The sequence below is a fragment of the Bombus flavifrons genome, chromosome 10 (genome assembly GCF_040668555.2).
Source record: "Bombus flavifrons isolate JBK064 chromosome 10, iyBomFlav1_principal, whole genome shotgun sequence".
In the NCBI taxonomy this organism is placed as follows: domain Eukaryota; kingdom Metazoa; phylum Arthropoda; class Insecta; order Hymenoptera; family Apidae; genus Bombus; species Bombus flavifrons.
The window spans coordinates 1,596,191-1,612,985 of record NC_138451.1 but is presented as its reverse complement, the minus strand read 5'-3'; the positions used below and the strand labels follow the sequence as shown (position 1 = coordinate 1,612,985).

The window sequence follows — 16,795 nt, the reverse complement described above, 5'->3', positions numbered from 1 at the left end:
ATGCTTCTGCAATACTGGTGAACAACCAATACCAATTTCTAATGACCTCTCCTGTTACGTCGCCTAAACATCGGCGCTGCAGCTCTCGCGACCGGGCAGCCGATGGCCTGCGTAACGTCATTTCGACCCTCAATAAACCTAAGGACCCACCATAACTTGTCTGTTTCTTTGTATTGTGTCAACATGGGTCTTCAGGCGATCCGTTGTCTTGAAAGATTTCTTAAGGCTAAAAATATTTTCGACGCACATCAGGTTTTTAGATGTCCTTGGGTTTATTAGGCGCAATTAAAAACACGGAGTAAGCGGGTACGCACCCATTAGGAAAAACCGAACATCTATCTAATAGAACAGGCTGGGTTTTTCCATGCACAAGGTAACTCACGAACCACGTTGGTCGGAGGCTTCCTACTCATCACTTCTCCTACGACTTTAGGAGGGTCAAGTCGAATACTTCTCCTACGACTCTAGGAGAGTCAAGTCGAATACTTCTCCTACGACTCTAGGAGGGTCAAGTCGCAGACTTCTCCTGCTATATCAGGAAGGTCAAATCAACTTATTTCGTCAACACCGCTAGGTCAAGTCAACTTACTTCTTCTACATACTACAACGTCGAAGTCTAACATCACAATCTCACGTCTATCAAGTATCCTCAAGTGCTACGTCCAATAACATACGAAATTCGACTGTACGAGCCTTGCTCTACTATTCATATCTATCTCATATTCGTGCGACAAGTTGTTATCGACGATTTATATCTACTCAACAGTGTAGCTTAAGTGTTGGAAATATATATTTTTATAATTCTGTGAATCACAGTGTTATATAAACTTAATCACCCCTATTATCTTAACGGAAATCAGGGGATCGATCAACTCGTGGTGTCGATTAGTATAAACGTAACGGGAATTTACGACTCCCGTTGACGTCTCTCCTCGCGATTGCGTCTTCCCGCGATTGGTCGAAATTACATCTCCAATGAAATTGATCTGGAACAAATTCAAAAATTCAGAAACTTAATTAGAACGAGCCATATTGAAAACAATTTCCGCATTCCTATCGAAAAAATCCTCTTACACTACATTGATGTATTCAACCTGGACACAGACACTTTACCATGCACCAATTTAACGAAACACATCATCACGTTAAAAGAAAACAAAATCATAAATACAAAATCTTACAGACCACCCGAGGTACACAAATTAGAAATCGAAAAACAAATCAAAGAAATGTTAAACAAAAACATAATCGAAGAATCAGACTCACCGTACAATAGTCCAGTATGGGTAGTCCCCAAGAAACTGGACGCCTCCGGAAAACAAAAGTGGCGCATAATGATAGATTTCCGTAAATTAAACGAATTAACTGATCAAGACGCGTACCTTTGCCAAACATTGACGATATACTCTCGCAATTAGGAAACGCGAAATTCTTCTCCGCACTAGACCTCTCCTCCGGGTTTCATCAAATACCAATGGACGTAACATCAAAAAAATACACAGATTTTAGTACGCCTCAAGGACACTTTCAATACAATCGAATGCCATTCGGATTAAAAAATGCCCCGGCTACATTCCAACGCATGATGGACACAGCACTTCGTGATATTGCTTCGTTTATTTAGACGACATCCTAATGTTCGGAAACACGATTCAACAACATAACGACAACCTTGCAATTGTATTACAAAGATTAAGAGAATTAAGACTAAAGATTCAACCAGACAAATGCGAATTCTTAAAACCAGAATTAGAATACCTTGGACACATTATCATACACGAAGGAATAAAACCAAACCCGAAAAAGATAGAAGCAGTCAAAGAATTCAAAATTCCCAAAAACTCAACCGGCGTAAAGGCATTCGTAGGACTAGCACGATATTATAGAAAATTCATACGTAACTTTTCAAAGATAGCTAAACCTCTGACCGACCTGACAAAGAAAAACACACCCTTTCATTGGACAGATAAACATCAAGATAGCTTTCAAACTCTCAAAGACGCAGTATGCAAAGTCCCGGTATTGACATATCCCAAATTTAATGAAACATTTACATTAACAACCGACGCCTATAACGAAGGAATAGGCGCTGTTCTTTCACAAAACGACCATCCTTGTTGCTACATCTCCAGAACATTAAATCCTCCTGAAAGAAATTACTCAACCACTGAAAAAGGACTCCTTGCAATCCTATGGGCAGTAAAACGTTTGAGAGAATATTTGCTAGCAAGACATTTTCTCATAAGAACCGACCATTAAGCCTTAACTTGGCTTAAAAACTGCAAAGACCCCTCATCACGTCTAATTAGATGCAGATTAAAGCTACAAGAATACGATTACGAAATACAATACCACAAAGGAAAAGATAATACGGCTGCTGATGCACTTTGCAGACAAAGTATTAACAATTTGACGACTGAAGACCATCTCCTTGACGAGTAAGACAAGTCGGAGCAAGATACCGACACACTTCCTAAACTACTAAAGATAGTCCCCAACGAAAAATCCTTCTTCCAAATAACAAAAGAAACTCTAGGACCCTACGACAAAAAGAAATGGTTAAAGAAGATCATAGAATCAGCTACCACACATAAAAAGTTAGGTATAGGAGACAACAGCTTCGATGAAATCGAAAAGGCACGAATAAAAACATTTTTGATGTATGTTAATGACAAGATAGAAAAAATAATCTTTGCATACGACCCGATTCAAATTCTAACAGACGAACAAGTTGACGCGATTGTAAAAGAAAACCATAACGACGTTTCAGGACACTTAGAAATACAGAAAACTTACGCAAAAATCAAAGAACGATTTAAAATTCCACATTTGTTCTCAAAAGTGGAGGAATTTATAAAAAATTGCTTAGCATGTCAAAAACAGAAACTTGTCAGAATCCTCGCGAAAGAAATTACCGTAATACCTCAAACCCCTACTGAACCGAACGAAAAGATAGCAATGGACATAACTGGTCCCATGCCAAAAACTAAACGAGGAAACCAATATATACTCTCTATTCATGACGATTTGACAAAATACCTGATATTAACACCCCTCAAGACACAAAGAACTGAATCCATAATAGATGCCTTATTGAATCATTACATTTACATTTTCTCAGCACCTAAAACTATACTAACAGACCAAGGACGGAACTTTATTAGCGAACTCATGACGAAATTCGAAGAAGCATTTAAAATAAAACATATAAAAACAACCAGCTTTCACCCACAATCTAACGGATCCCTAGAAAGAACACACGCAACGGTAAAAGACATGATACGAACAAGTCTAAACGACTCAGACAAAGAATGGGACGAGGTACCTTCGTATGCTTAGGATATAACACAGCAATACACGGTGCAACCGGTTTTTCACCTTTTGAACTAACCTTTGGACGAAAAGCTAACCTCCCATCCTCAATATCCAGAAACCCCAACTACACGTATGAAGAAATGTTTACACTATGGCAAAAACAATTAGATAAATACACAACATTAGCTAGACGGACACTTGAACAAAGTAGAAAACGCTACATGCGAGACCAACATAGAAAAATCATTAAGACACAAACGGTATTTAAAGAGGGAGACGCAGTTCTTGTACATAATGATCACAAAGCAGATAAATTGGACGACGAATGGTTAGGTCCTTACCACATCGAAAAGGCTATGACTCCTTATTACGAAATTCTAATCAATAACCAAATTAAAAAGATACATGGTAACAGAATTAAACCATACTTTTCAGGGCGCTCATCTCATGCACAACCCTCGTGCTAGGATTGGAATTAATACCGATCGAAAGTAACGCAATTTTCCACGAGAAAATATCTAGCGGCTATTTGTATAATGAAAAAGTTAACGTATATATAGGAATAGATGTAAACGACATATTTAACCACATCGATACATTAGAGGAACATATAACAGAGACCCAAAAACATTGTACCACCTCATGTCTAATAGAACCAGAGATACTATCCTTAACCAACAAATTTAATAACATCAAAATACTATACTATACAAAACGCTATATAACGGTTCAATTAGCAAAACACTTTTCGGAACCTTAGATTCTGACGATTTACAATTGATAAATTGGAATCGACAAACTATTTAGCGAAGAAAACGAATTAAAAACCATTGTGGCTAACCAAACCGCTCTAATTAGGAAAATCCTAAACACCGACAGCCTAAAACAATTTGAAAAAGTAAATCAAGTAAACAGGCAAGAACTTCTAGTAGTCAAGATTATTTCCATGGAAAGCGCTTTGTCAGATCTACACTTTCAACTCGATGAAATACTGAATTTAGTTTTACTATGAAAACAAGGAATTATTAGCCTCCAGATCATGGATCATCACACTTTCTTAGAACAATACGCTAAGGCTTTAGGAACTCGCATTGTGAATAAAGGATTTTTACCAAAAGACAATAATTTCCAACACATTTTAGACATCTCTACACTCACACTGTTTGTCCAAAAAGAAAAGATCTTCTTTAAAATTTCAATTCCAACGATAATTGACTCAGAATGGGAAATAGAACAGGTATACGCCATACCGACTCAAAAGAATGGAGCATTTCTCGCCCCATTAGTCGAACATCCGATATTTTTTACCTCAGGATTAACTTATATGAATGTAGATCAGATGTATCTGGACAAGCAATGTCGAATCAAACACGAATTGTATATTTGCAAACAAACTCAACCCATACATGATAGACGTTCAAAACACGATTGCGCATCTGAAATAATTAGTGTAGACAATATCATGATATTTTGTAAATTCACAGTCTATAAGATCGTAGAAATAACTTTTATACCACTCAAAAGCGAAAATCACTACATAGCTGTACCAGAAAAACCAATAGAACTCAATATATTCTCTAAAGAAGGACATCAAATTGTTAAATTGAAGCAACCCTCTGTGTTGAAAACTGAAATAACTGTAGACATATTGTATGGAGACAACCATATGAGAATCAGTGGTAACCCCAAGAGCGTTTTTTACGATATTAAGACCAAAATGATAAATATAACTGATAATGTAGACTTATTCTTAATGCTTGACACCTTAGAAAAAACTCTTAAACTAATAAACAACCTAAACGATTATACTGATAGCCTGAATCAAATAGAAAATAGAGCCAATCAATTAACTTTTTCTCACAGAATAACACGAATTAAAACTTGGGGTCTCACTACGTTGCCGGTAATAGGATATATATCCATTGGACTCATATGCTTGTATCTGCTCAATAAGATAGGACAAAATTATGTATTCACATATTTTGCTGCAAAATTAAGAAAACATCGTTAATAATACACCCAACATTAGTCCTGCAACACCTTCCTTCCCTATAAACATTTACGCACCGGTATCACCTGTGCAACCTGGAGCAGAATAGAAATCAAGAGTAAGTTTTGAATTATCAACACCGCCCAAGGCCAAATCCCATCCATCGACTTTAAAGAAACGCAAGAACTTACAGTACTAAGTTCACTCCACGAAGGGGGGAGTGTAACGACCACCCAAGAGGCAGGCATCCACTTACATCGGATATGTCACCTAGTATTGTGATAACTGAGAGAGAAGACAATAGCCAGACCCCCACCCATAAGATATGAGTCATAATAAAGAAATAAAAACCCCGGTCCTTTAGTCAGTAACCTGTTGAGAAATGTTAAGTTGGTATGATCGCTGGTTGCTACAAGCTAAGTTGGTACGACTTCTAACGACGCTCTTTTGTCTTAGAAGTCGACCACGTTGTTCTGTTGGCTTGGAGATTCCTGTGTGGTAAGACGTGTTATAAGACTGAATTGTTAGACTGAAATATATTGGAGAAAACGAATCTAAGTGAATCGTTATTTTATAAACCCAAAACCTTATTAAATAACATCACACACAACAGCTATACATATATATTACACTCTGAAGACCTCGATAACCTTCTTGCACGCACGCTTGTTGTCAACCAACTTCACCAGATTCTTCTAACGGCTTTCAACCGCCTTTTGTATCAACTCAGACCCGGACGCCCTCTGATACCTACACACACATTCAAATGTACAGTGTAAATGTATCATCTATCTAACACGCCTCCTTACATTTATACTGTACACTTAATCGTATTTACATGCTTGTCGAAGTAATTAACAGAAAATTTAACACTTATTGCTTTAATTACATTCCTCTTAGTTTACATTCATCCATGACTTACACCTTTCGAATTTCTCCCTACATAGTGCCTTCGTAAAAATATCCGCAGTATTTTCGTCCGTACTTACTTTAATTATATTTATCTTGTTTTCCTTTAAGCATTCGTGAACGTAGTGGTAATGAACTTCAATGTGTTTGGAATTTTTTGCTATACTTATCACTCTAGAGTTATCCTCATAAATTTTTACAGGGTTATCGTCTAGATTCTTTACATTGAAGACCTTCATAATTTCTTTAATAGACATTAATTCACTCACCGCTTCCCATAGAGCTACATACTCTGTATACGTCGAGGATTTTGTCACACACCCTTGTTTTTTAGACTTCCAACCGATTACATTTCCATACAATTTAATTACATATCCAGAAGTAGATTTCCTATCTATATGATCTTTTCCCTAATCAGCGTCCACATAACAATCTATCGTTTCACACTTTTCATTCCTTTTATAATGTAACCTTAAATCTCTAATCCGGTACAAATATTTCAATATTCGCAAAGCATATTTAAAATGTGTCTCGCTACAACAATCTTGAAATCTACTCAGACAATTCACACTATAACTTATATCGGGTCTGGTATTTGTACTAATATACAGCAATGCACCAATTAAATTCTTGTATCCAATGTCCTCTTTATTTATCTCAGCTTTTTCAATTTTTAAATTTGTCTCCATAGGTGTACAGTACAATTTGCTGTCTTGTAATTTATATTTGTTTGCTAATGATTCAATGTATTTAGTTTGACTTTGTCTCATTTCATTTTTGATATAATCATACTCTATATTTATTCCAAGATATTCTTTTACTTTACCTAAATCTTTCATTTTAAATTTATCAGTTAATAACTTCTTTACATTTTGTATCCTTTTTTTGTTTTTACTACAGAGTAACAAATCGTCTACATATATTAGTAAATAAACATTTTCTCCCTCTCCATGAGTATATAGGCATAATTCTACGTTATTCTTCTTAAAACCTAATCTCGCCACATACTTATCCCTCGGACTTTCTTTTAATCCATACAGCGCTCTCGATAATTTACAAACTCTATTCGTTCCGTCTGCATATCCCTTTGGTTGATTTACATATACCTCCGAGCTCACTTCACCATTTAAGAAGGCAGTTTCTACATCCACTTGCTCAATGATTAATCCATTTTGGCAACAATATGATAGTAATATCTTAGGGGTCTGATTACTCGCTACTGGAGAATATATGTCATCGACTACGTTTCTTTGTTGAAATCCTCTTACCATCAATCTAGCCTTATACCTGTCATCTGATTTTCTCGTGTAAACCCATTTTACATCTAATACTTCTTTGCCTTTTACCCGTTCTACCAATTACCAAGTTTTATTCTTATAGAGACATTCTATTTCTTTATCCATAGCCTGTTTCCAATCTTCACTATTTTCACAACAAATCGCCTCCTCAAATGTACAAGGGATATCTACTCTACAATAATTTGCGTGAATCTCACTACTGTTTTCCTTTTCTGGATACCTTACTGGAGTTCTCTTATTACGTGTAGATCTCCTAGGGATCGTTAAGCTTTCAGAACTATTATCATTTTACCTTCTCTAGTTTCTAACTTTTCCTTATCCATGCTGTCCAATAGATAATTATCTTTACTATCATCGCTATCTGCATCGAATGAATTCTCCTCAAAACCGATACATTTTGTGTCTGTTTCTATGACCTTTACATGTCTAGCTACTGTTATTTTTCCACCTAATACGACTCTGTAACCTACTTCACTATATCCTAACACAATTCCCATATCTGCCTTCTTATCCCATTTAGAAACTCTTTTTTGTTCTGGCCTTCTTACAAAAACTTAACTTCCATATATATGTCGGAGAAGGTTGGAATTTAGATTTAGGGGCGTGAAACGAATCTTCGTTTGGATTACACATTGTCGATAAGCAATAGAGAAGACATTGACTAGTGCAGGTACGATTATTATAGAATTGGACAAGTAACCGTGGTAATTAGATACTCGAGAAACTAATGACAATGATCCTAGGTTCAATAACGAATCCGCGGTCGACGGGATGATGGACGAACGTGCTCACAAAATCTAAGTCGGACTCTTTGTTAAAACGTGGAATATCCACCGGGCGTACAGATGCTAAATAAGTCGCTAATACTATCTCGTGAGAGAATGACTTTTCGTCGCGATGATGCTGCAGAGGAAAACTATGATGGAGTGTGTCTAAGGGCACGAGATCATCGGATTCGTCGAGGGTAGTCTTCGTTCAGAAAGTAAGTGAAATTAACGTTGCTGCTAATTGGTCAATCTCCATATCGGTGGTTAGAAAAGATGCTATCCGCCCTCCAGGGAACGTTGCTAGTGGGGGACGTCGTTCGTTGAAAAATAGGTCTCCTCTATCTTCTCGTAGTTGGGACAAAGACTGTCTGTTTGAAGGACTTTAGTTAGCTAAATCTTAGTGTTTATAACGGCCCTCAGGCTAGCTGAACATGTACTGCGGAGACGCATCGACATCTGGCAATCATCTTACTCGAAGAATAGGGTCTGCGTGTGACGAGCCACGGGACAGAAACCGTTGGAATGTTTACTGTCGCGTGCCGTCACAAATATTTCTTTTAAGGAGAGCTATAGAATTACCCCATACCTTTGTTAGACAAAGCGTCCATCCCGTGACCGCGGCTACGTTCGGCGACTGGTTGTCGCCTCGAGCCCAAGCTCATTATCACAAATCTCGAACAAATACAATCGGATCGAATGATGACAATTGTTATTCTATCTAACAATTGACAATTGTTAATCTAGAATCTAGATTACGGTGTTAAGGGATTTTCCCGAAGTTCCAAAGGGAAGGCTCCGATGTCCTTTCATCTCCGACATATACATAGATTTTCAACACTTGGTTTTCTCCCTAAGAATGTTTCAAAAGGTGTCTTTCTCTCTACAGTGTTTGCCAGTATTCGATTTTTCAAGTATGCCGCTGTACATACTATTTCCAGCCAGTACTCTTTATGTACTTTCGCTTCCGTTAAGAAGCAACGCGCCATATCCATCACTGTTCTATTATACCTTTCCGCTGTCCCGTTTAATTCATGTACGTAGGTTGGACAAGTATTTATTATGATATCTTTATCCCTAGCAAATTTATAAATTCGATTGTTTAAGTATTCTCTTCCATTATCGCATCTCAATATTTTTAACCTCTTGCCCGTTAAGTTCTCAACTTCATTTACAAACTGTACGAGAGAATCGAAAACCTCATCTTTTTATTTTATACAATAGACCCTAGCTACTTTAATATAATCATCGATAAATGAAATAAAATATTTCTCTCCATTTAATCCGATAGTCTTAAAGGGACCGCACACGTCCGTATGAATAATTTCCATTATCTCCCTAGCCTTAGTTCGATTATTTTTGAAAGGCAAATTATGCATTTTACTTTCTATACACACCTTACATTTCAAAAATTCCTTTTCAAATTTATTCGGTATATCTGTCACTAACTGCTCTTTACCCAAAATATTTAAGCATCTAAAATTTTCGTGTTCTAGCATCTTATACCATTTTTCCTTTTTACTCATACCACTACGTTCGGCCCTGTTTGCTAAGTGCTCCTTCCCTTCAATATACTTTTCATTTTATATGTTCCATTCTCTTCGGCCGCTGCAGCTTTAACCGCTGTAACTTTATTGTTCTCATCTATTATATTTGCAACATTTCCTTTTGAAATAGCCATATTATTATTATCCGTTAACTTGCCTAAACTAATCAAGTGTGCGGACACTTCTTTCGCATAAAAACTTTATTCGTATTTATTTTATTTCGCTTTCCAAATGCTTCAAAATAGCTTATAACATTTCCTACTTTTTTTGCCTTTATCGATCTATTATCGCCTAAATATAATATATATTTGTCGGTTGTACAAGGTCCATTATGTGATCGGTACAACCGCTGTCTAATAGCCACATTATTTCGTTATCACTTACCTCGTTCATCTCGCTGCTGTGTGCTGCGAGACACATTCATCATCTATGGAAGATATAATTATTTGGGACTACGGTTATCCGTAACAACAAAGTAACTATCACGAACCAAGTGAAGCGACAATAAAAGGTAAACTGGATTCCTTTGTACGTTACCGTGACAGAAAATTTAGCTTCAGTAGCCAAGACTCGTCTTCGTCTGAAAATAGTAAAATCAGCGCAATAATGTCTAAGGCAAACGAATCTCAAACTTCAACCTCAACTGACCCAATGTTGCGAGCAATATTGGACAGTATTCAAAAACAGAACGAGAACATTGCCCTTTTACGAGATGAAATGTTACGTTTGTCTATGCAAAATGACGAAGAGAACAGACACAGGACAGCAGAAATCGAGAATCTCGGGAAAAACGTCGCAGCGCTACGGATTGGGTTCGGATCCACTACAACTGATGACTTTGCTTCCATTATCACCGAAGACAATGAAAGTGCATCGACAGCAATCAATCGCACCGGGAATATGGCAAAAGCACGCAAACTGTCAGGGTTAGCAGCTCCAGACATCCCACCTGTCCACCTCGATATCGAACAACCCGAGGTGGAAGAAAAAGGCTATTTTCCGCCCGCTCCTCCCACTCTACGAGTTAAGGATGCAATACGCTACATCCCAACGCTCAACGGAGATGATAATGTAGGAGTTGAAGACTTCGTCAAAGAAGTGAGAAGTATGAAGGATCGCTATATGGAGCAAGATCTATTGCTAAAAGCAATAAAAGTGGAAAAGATCGTGGGGAAAGCAGCCCAAAGTATTCGCAACATTCCTATTGAGCGTTACAGTGATCTGTACGACGCACTGAGAAATAATTTAGCAGCACAAGTGACTTCGGATGAGTACCAAGAACAATTACGAGAGTTGAGACAGGGGCGTGAGGAATCAGTGTGAACTTTTAATATTCGGTTTAGAAGAATACTCAACCGTTTGCTGTACGCAGTAACCAATGAGTACCCACAACCACTGACACGTAAAATTATGACCGAAGAAATCACGAAGAAGACTATTCGTGTGTACCTAAAGGGACTCAGAGACGACATAGGGCGAATACTATTAAGCAGTGAACCCTTGAATCTTCCGGAAGCTGATAAAATGGCAGCCGATGTAGAACGCTACTTGCGAGAAGAACGACAACCTAATTGGTCATGTAATCGCTTACCTTCCGCTAGTAATCGCCCCAACAACCAGCCAATGCAGGTAAGACGATCTAATGTACCATCAAGATCGCCTAACACGCCAGTAGTTCAGAAACCTGCTACATTTAACCAAATAGAAAATAGACCACCTGCTGAACGCGCGCAGATGAAGTGCTTCAAGTGCGGAAAGCTGGGACATATTGTCAACAAGTGTCAAAATTTTCTACCACCGAGCCAGCACGATCGACCACCCGCAAGGATTCAGGCAGTCCAGAAAAGGGACGAAATACAAGAAACAACATCGAACCAGGAGATGGACGAACCGTACGAGACATACGAGTCAATATCGCCACAGGAAGACTACTCGCAATACCTTTGTGAACCCGAACTGAAGAGCGAGTATTTCTAGTCGATACAGGAGCAGGGATAAACCTGGTGAAACGTAACAAAACTGTCAACGCGATAAAAATAGGGCCTAAACAAAAATTTTCTATGGGACGAGACAAATACGAAACTAACGAATACGTAATGAAACGAATTTTTGGACAAAATCATATTTTTCACATAGTACCGAACAATTTCCCTATTATCGAAGACGGAATCATTGGGCTACCATGTTTAGAGAAGTATAATTATTCCATATCCAACGACAAAATCCGATTAAACGACAAAACCATTTTATTTCAGAAACCAATACATTTGACTCCTGGAGAAAACAGAGTTCAAACAATCTATTTGGAAGGCAAACCAACTAAAGTATGTTTTATCAACACCGATGAGCAAAACATTGAAATTTCTAGCAATATTCAAAATTCTCATGACTTTTCTAACGCATCAAAACTAAAAAGCCTAGTGAGAACAGATCACATTGAAAAACCAATCCGTGAATCCGTCGAAAAGATTATTCTCAAAATAGGAAACATGTTGAAGAAAAATATTATAGAAGAATCCGAATCCCCTTATAACTCTCCGGTATGGGTAGTTCGAAGAAAATTAGAACCTCAGGAAAACAGAAATGGAGTATAGTTATCGATTTCAGGAAACTAAATGAACTCACAGAACAAGACGCTTACCCTTTACCTGATATAGACGACATTTTAACACAACTAGGAAACGCAAAATTCTTTTCGGCACTTGATTTATCCTCAGGATTCCACCAAATGCCAATGAACGAGAAATCTAAAAAATATACCGCTTTTTCGACACCGCAAGAGCATTTTCAGTTCAATCGAATGCCATTCGGACTTAAAAACGCCCCCGCTACCTTTCAAAGATTAATGGACAGAGCCTTAACTGGGCTTGTAGGAAAATATTGCTTTGTTTATTTGGACGACATAGTGATATTCGGAAAAACGATTCAAGAACATAACGAAAACCTCGCGATAGTATTTCAGAGACTCGGAGAATGAAGACTTAAATTGCAACTGGACAAATGTGAATTCGTAAAACCGGAACTAGAATACTTAGGCCATGTAGTTTCATCCGAAGGAGTTAAGCCAAACCCCAAGAAATTAGACGCTGTAAAAAAGTTTCGATTACCCCGCAATGCCACGGACGTGAAATCATTCTTAGGTTTAGCAGGTTATTACCGCAAATTCATTCGAAACTTTTCCAAAATCGCGAAAAGCCTTACAGACTTAACAAAAAAGGACACACTATTCCATTGGACTGACAAACACCAGACTAGCTTTGATACTTTAAAAGACAAACTCTGTAATTTCCCAATATTAGCTTATCCAGACTTTAACAAAACCTTTACCTTAACTACCAACGCAAGTAACGAAGGACTAGGAGCAATACTGTCACAGGACGGTCATCCTTGTTGTTAGATTTCAAGAACACTGAATCCACCCGAACGAAACTATACCACGACGGAAAAAGAACTTTTAGCCATCGTATGGGCCGTGAAAAGATTAAGACAATACTTGTTAGGACGACGCTTCATTATTCGAACCGACCACCAAGCTCTTAAGTGGCTACACAATTGCAAAGACCCTCCTAGCAGACTGATTCGTTGGAGACTTAAACTAGAAGAATATGACTATGAAATCGAATATACAAAGGGTAAAGATAACACAGCTGCAGACGCTTTATCTCGAGTTCACGCGGTAACTCGCGACGAAGTAATTAACCTCGACCTAGTAATTGATCACACTAATTCATTCAACGCATGGAAAGATAACAACGAGAATCTGAAACTCTTAGAAATTAAACCGAATGACCAAACTGTTACGACCGTTCGCGGAGAGACGCGGTCGCTAGGAAAACGCGTCAGCGAGAGGCGTAAATTCTCGCTACGATTCTGTTAATCGACGCCGCGAAATAGTCGTTCCTCTGTTTCGATTAGGATAACAGAGGTGGTTCAATGAATGTAACACTGTATTAACAGGTTAACATAAAATAATATATTTAACAATAATATAATGAACAAGCCACAAATTGTTTTACACTGAATAAGGTAATATACTATAGAAAGTTGATTCGACTGTACAATAGCTTTCAATGAATTCGTTAGAGTTTGTAATTTCGACCAATCGCGGGGAGACGCAATCGCGAGGAGAGACGTCAACGGGAGTCGTAAATTCCCGTTACGATTATACTAATCGACACCACGAGTTGATCGATCCCCTGATTTCCGTTAAGATAATAGGGGTGATTAAGTTTATATAACACGGTAATTCACAGAATTATAAAATATATATTTCCAACACTTAGACTACACTGATGAGTAGATATAAATCGTCGATAACAACTTGTCGCACGAATATGAGATATATATGAATAGTAGAGCAAGGCTCGTACAGTCGAATTTCGTATGTTATTGGACGTAGCACTTGAGGATACTTGATAGACGTGAGATTGTAATGTTAGACTTCGACGTTGTAGTATGTAGAAGAAGTAAGTTGACTTGACCTAGCGGTGTTGACGAAATAAGTTGATTTGACCTTCCTGATGTAGCAGGAGAAGTCTGCGACTTGACTCTCCTAGAGTCGTAGGAGAAGTGATGAGTAGGAAGCCTCCGACCAACGTGGTTCGTGAGTGACCTTGTGCATGGGAAAACCCAGCCTGTTCTATTAGACAGATGTTCGGTTTTTCCTAATGGGCGCGTACCCGCTTTTTCCGTGTTTTTAATTGCGCCTAATAAACCCAAGGACCTCTCGAAAAACCTGATGTGCGTCGAAAATATTTTTAGCCTTAAGAAATCTTTCAGGACAACGGATTGAATGAAGATACATGTGTACACAATGAAAGAGAAAGTTATGGTTGGTCCTCAGGTTTATTGAGGGTCGAAATGACGTTACGCAGGCCATCGGCTGCCCGGTCGCGAGAGCTGCAGCGCCGATGTTTTAGGCGACGTAACAGAGTTTGTGATTTTTAATTTGCTCGTCAGATCTCTCGATATGTATCGTTCGACTCGTCAGAAGGGACTGATCGCCTTTCGATCATTCCTTTGTCTTGTTTGGAAGATGACCCCCACTATGCTCGGGTCACGCCACTGATCACGCCATGATCACGCGTGTCACCTTCTTGTGTGGAAACGTAACGGACAAAATTCGACGTTTCTAGAGCTCGCTGCTTGGCGACAACTATGCGCTTGTCGATACATTGTATATGATCCGCCGGGCAGATAAGACGATCTGCCTGCGACTCTGTAGGACAGCGAGCGACGGTTAAGAATACGGCCTATGGATGGCCTCGTGGCGTAACACAAACATTTTACCAATTAACTCGAAACGACTTAGGAGAATACGACGAGACACTTTGGATCAGAAGACTTTACAAAATTCTTAAAGATACAACAAAAATCGGCATAGGAAATAACGATTTCAACTTTTCACTTAGAGAAAACGCAGATTAAACTCATGCTAATATATTTTAACGACACGTAGGACATTTAGGGATACAGAAAACATATCAACGTATCAAGGATAAATCCAAAATTTCCAGACTTTTAGAAAGAGTAGAAAACTTCGTGAAAACATGCGACACATGTAAAAAAAAAATCCAGTTCTGTCCGAGCAGCCGAGCTGAGAGGACGTGAAGCAGCGGTGGTATAGTGCGTCATAAAAGTGCGGAAAGTGACTAAAATAAATACATGAACGGCTACGCCCATAGCTAAATGTTGGAAACCTGCGTTTTCCAGTAAGAAGACTATAAAGAAAAACAAAATGAAAGTTACACCAATAAAGATAATTAATAAAGACGAACAATATTATATAAACAAAACAACAGACACAACAAAGCCAAGTCAACAAATAAATCAAGATCAGGATTGCTCTGATACAACTGAAGTGGAAATGGAAACGAACAAAGAAACAACACAACAGGATGGAAGCTGGAAGGTGGCGACCTATAATAAAAAAAGAAAAATTATAGGTAATATAGAATCAGAAAAGCAGCGATGGCTGCAAGAATTACCATTAACAAATTCCTTCAGCTCGCTAACGGAAGAAATTGACGATGACCCAACAAGCAAAATCACAACTCAACCAACACACATTACAAAACCACCACCAATACTTGTCGAGGCGCAAATAATAGACCCGCTTATCGATAGATTAAACAACATAGCTGGGAAGGAAAATTACACAATGAAACAAGTAAAACTGGAACAGGTAAAAATCCAAACAAACTCCCCAGAAAGCTATAGAAATGTAATAAACGAACTTAAGGAGAAAAATGCTATATACCACACGTACCAGCTCAAAACAGAAAGGAGCTACAAAGTAGTGATAAGAGGACTACATCCAAAAATCAGCATAGAAAAATTAAGTGAGGAACTAAAAAAAATAGGACACAAAACAAGAACAATCAATAATATGACCAGGTATGACACCAAACAACCACTACCATTATTCCTAATTGAACTAGAACCGGGAACCAACAATAAAGCAATATACGAAGTCAAAAAAATCCTAAACACAATAGTAACAGTGGAACCACCACGCTACAAAAAAGAAATACTTCAATGCATGCGGTGCCAACAATACGGACACACAAAAAACTATTGCAATAGAAGCCCAGTATGTGTTAAATGTGCAAAAAACCATTTAACAAAACACTGCTCATACACAGGAAAAATTGAGGAAGTTAGATGTTACAATTGTAACGGAAACCACCCAGCCAGCTATAAAGGATGTGAAATCAGGAAACAACTACAACGTAAACTGTTTCCACCACTTCGCAATAGATCAGTTGATAACTACCAACAACAACAAAATACAACGGAAAACAAAGCAACATTGAAAACTCAAAATGAAATAAAATCTACAATCAGAAACACAGAAATGCAAGAAAGCCGAAGTTACGCGCAAGTAACACAAAATATCAGACAAGAAACGCCCATTAACAATCAGAGTCAAAGCAACAACACCGACGACACTACAGAAATCAAAGAACTACT

The 16,795-nt window shown here is 38.1% G+C and overlaps 1 long non-coding RNA gene across 1 annotated transcript in view; it reads right to left on the bottom strand.

Annotated features, from left to right (window-relative positions):
• The window catches only part of LOC138183826 (uncharacterized), a 154,824-nt gene extending 141,097 nt beyond the window's left edge, over positions 1-13,727 (bottom strand). The window contains exon 1 of the long non-coding RNA XR_011174182.1: positions 13,619-13,727. This is a non-coding gene — a long non-coding RNA (uncharacterized LOC138183826). The remainder of the gene's footprint in view (positions 1-13,618) is intronic.
• Between the last annotated feature and the right edge of the window lie 3,068 nt (positions 13,728-16,795).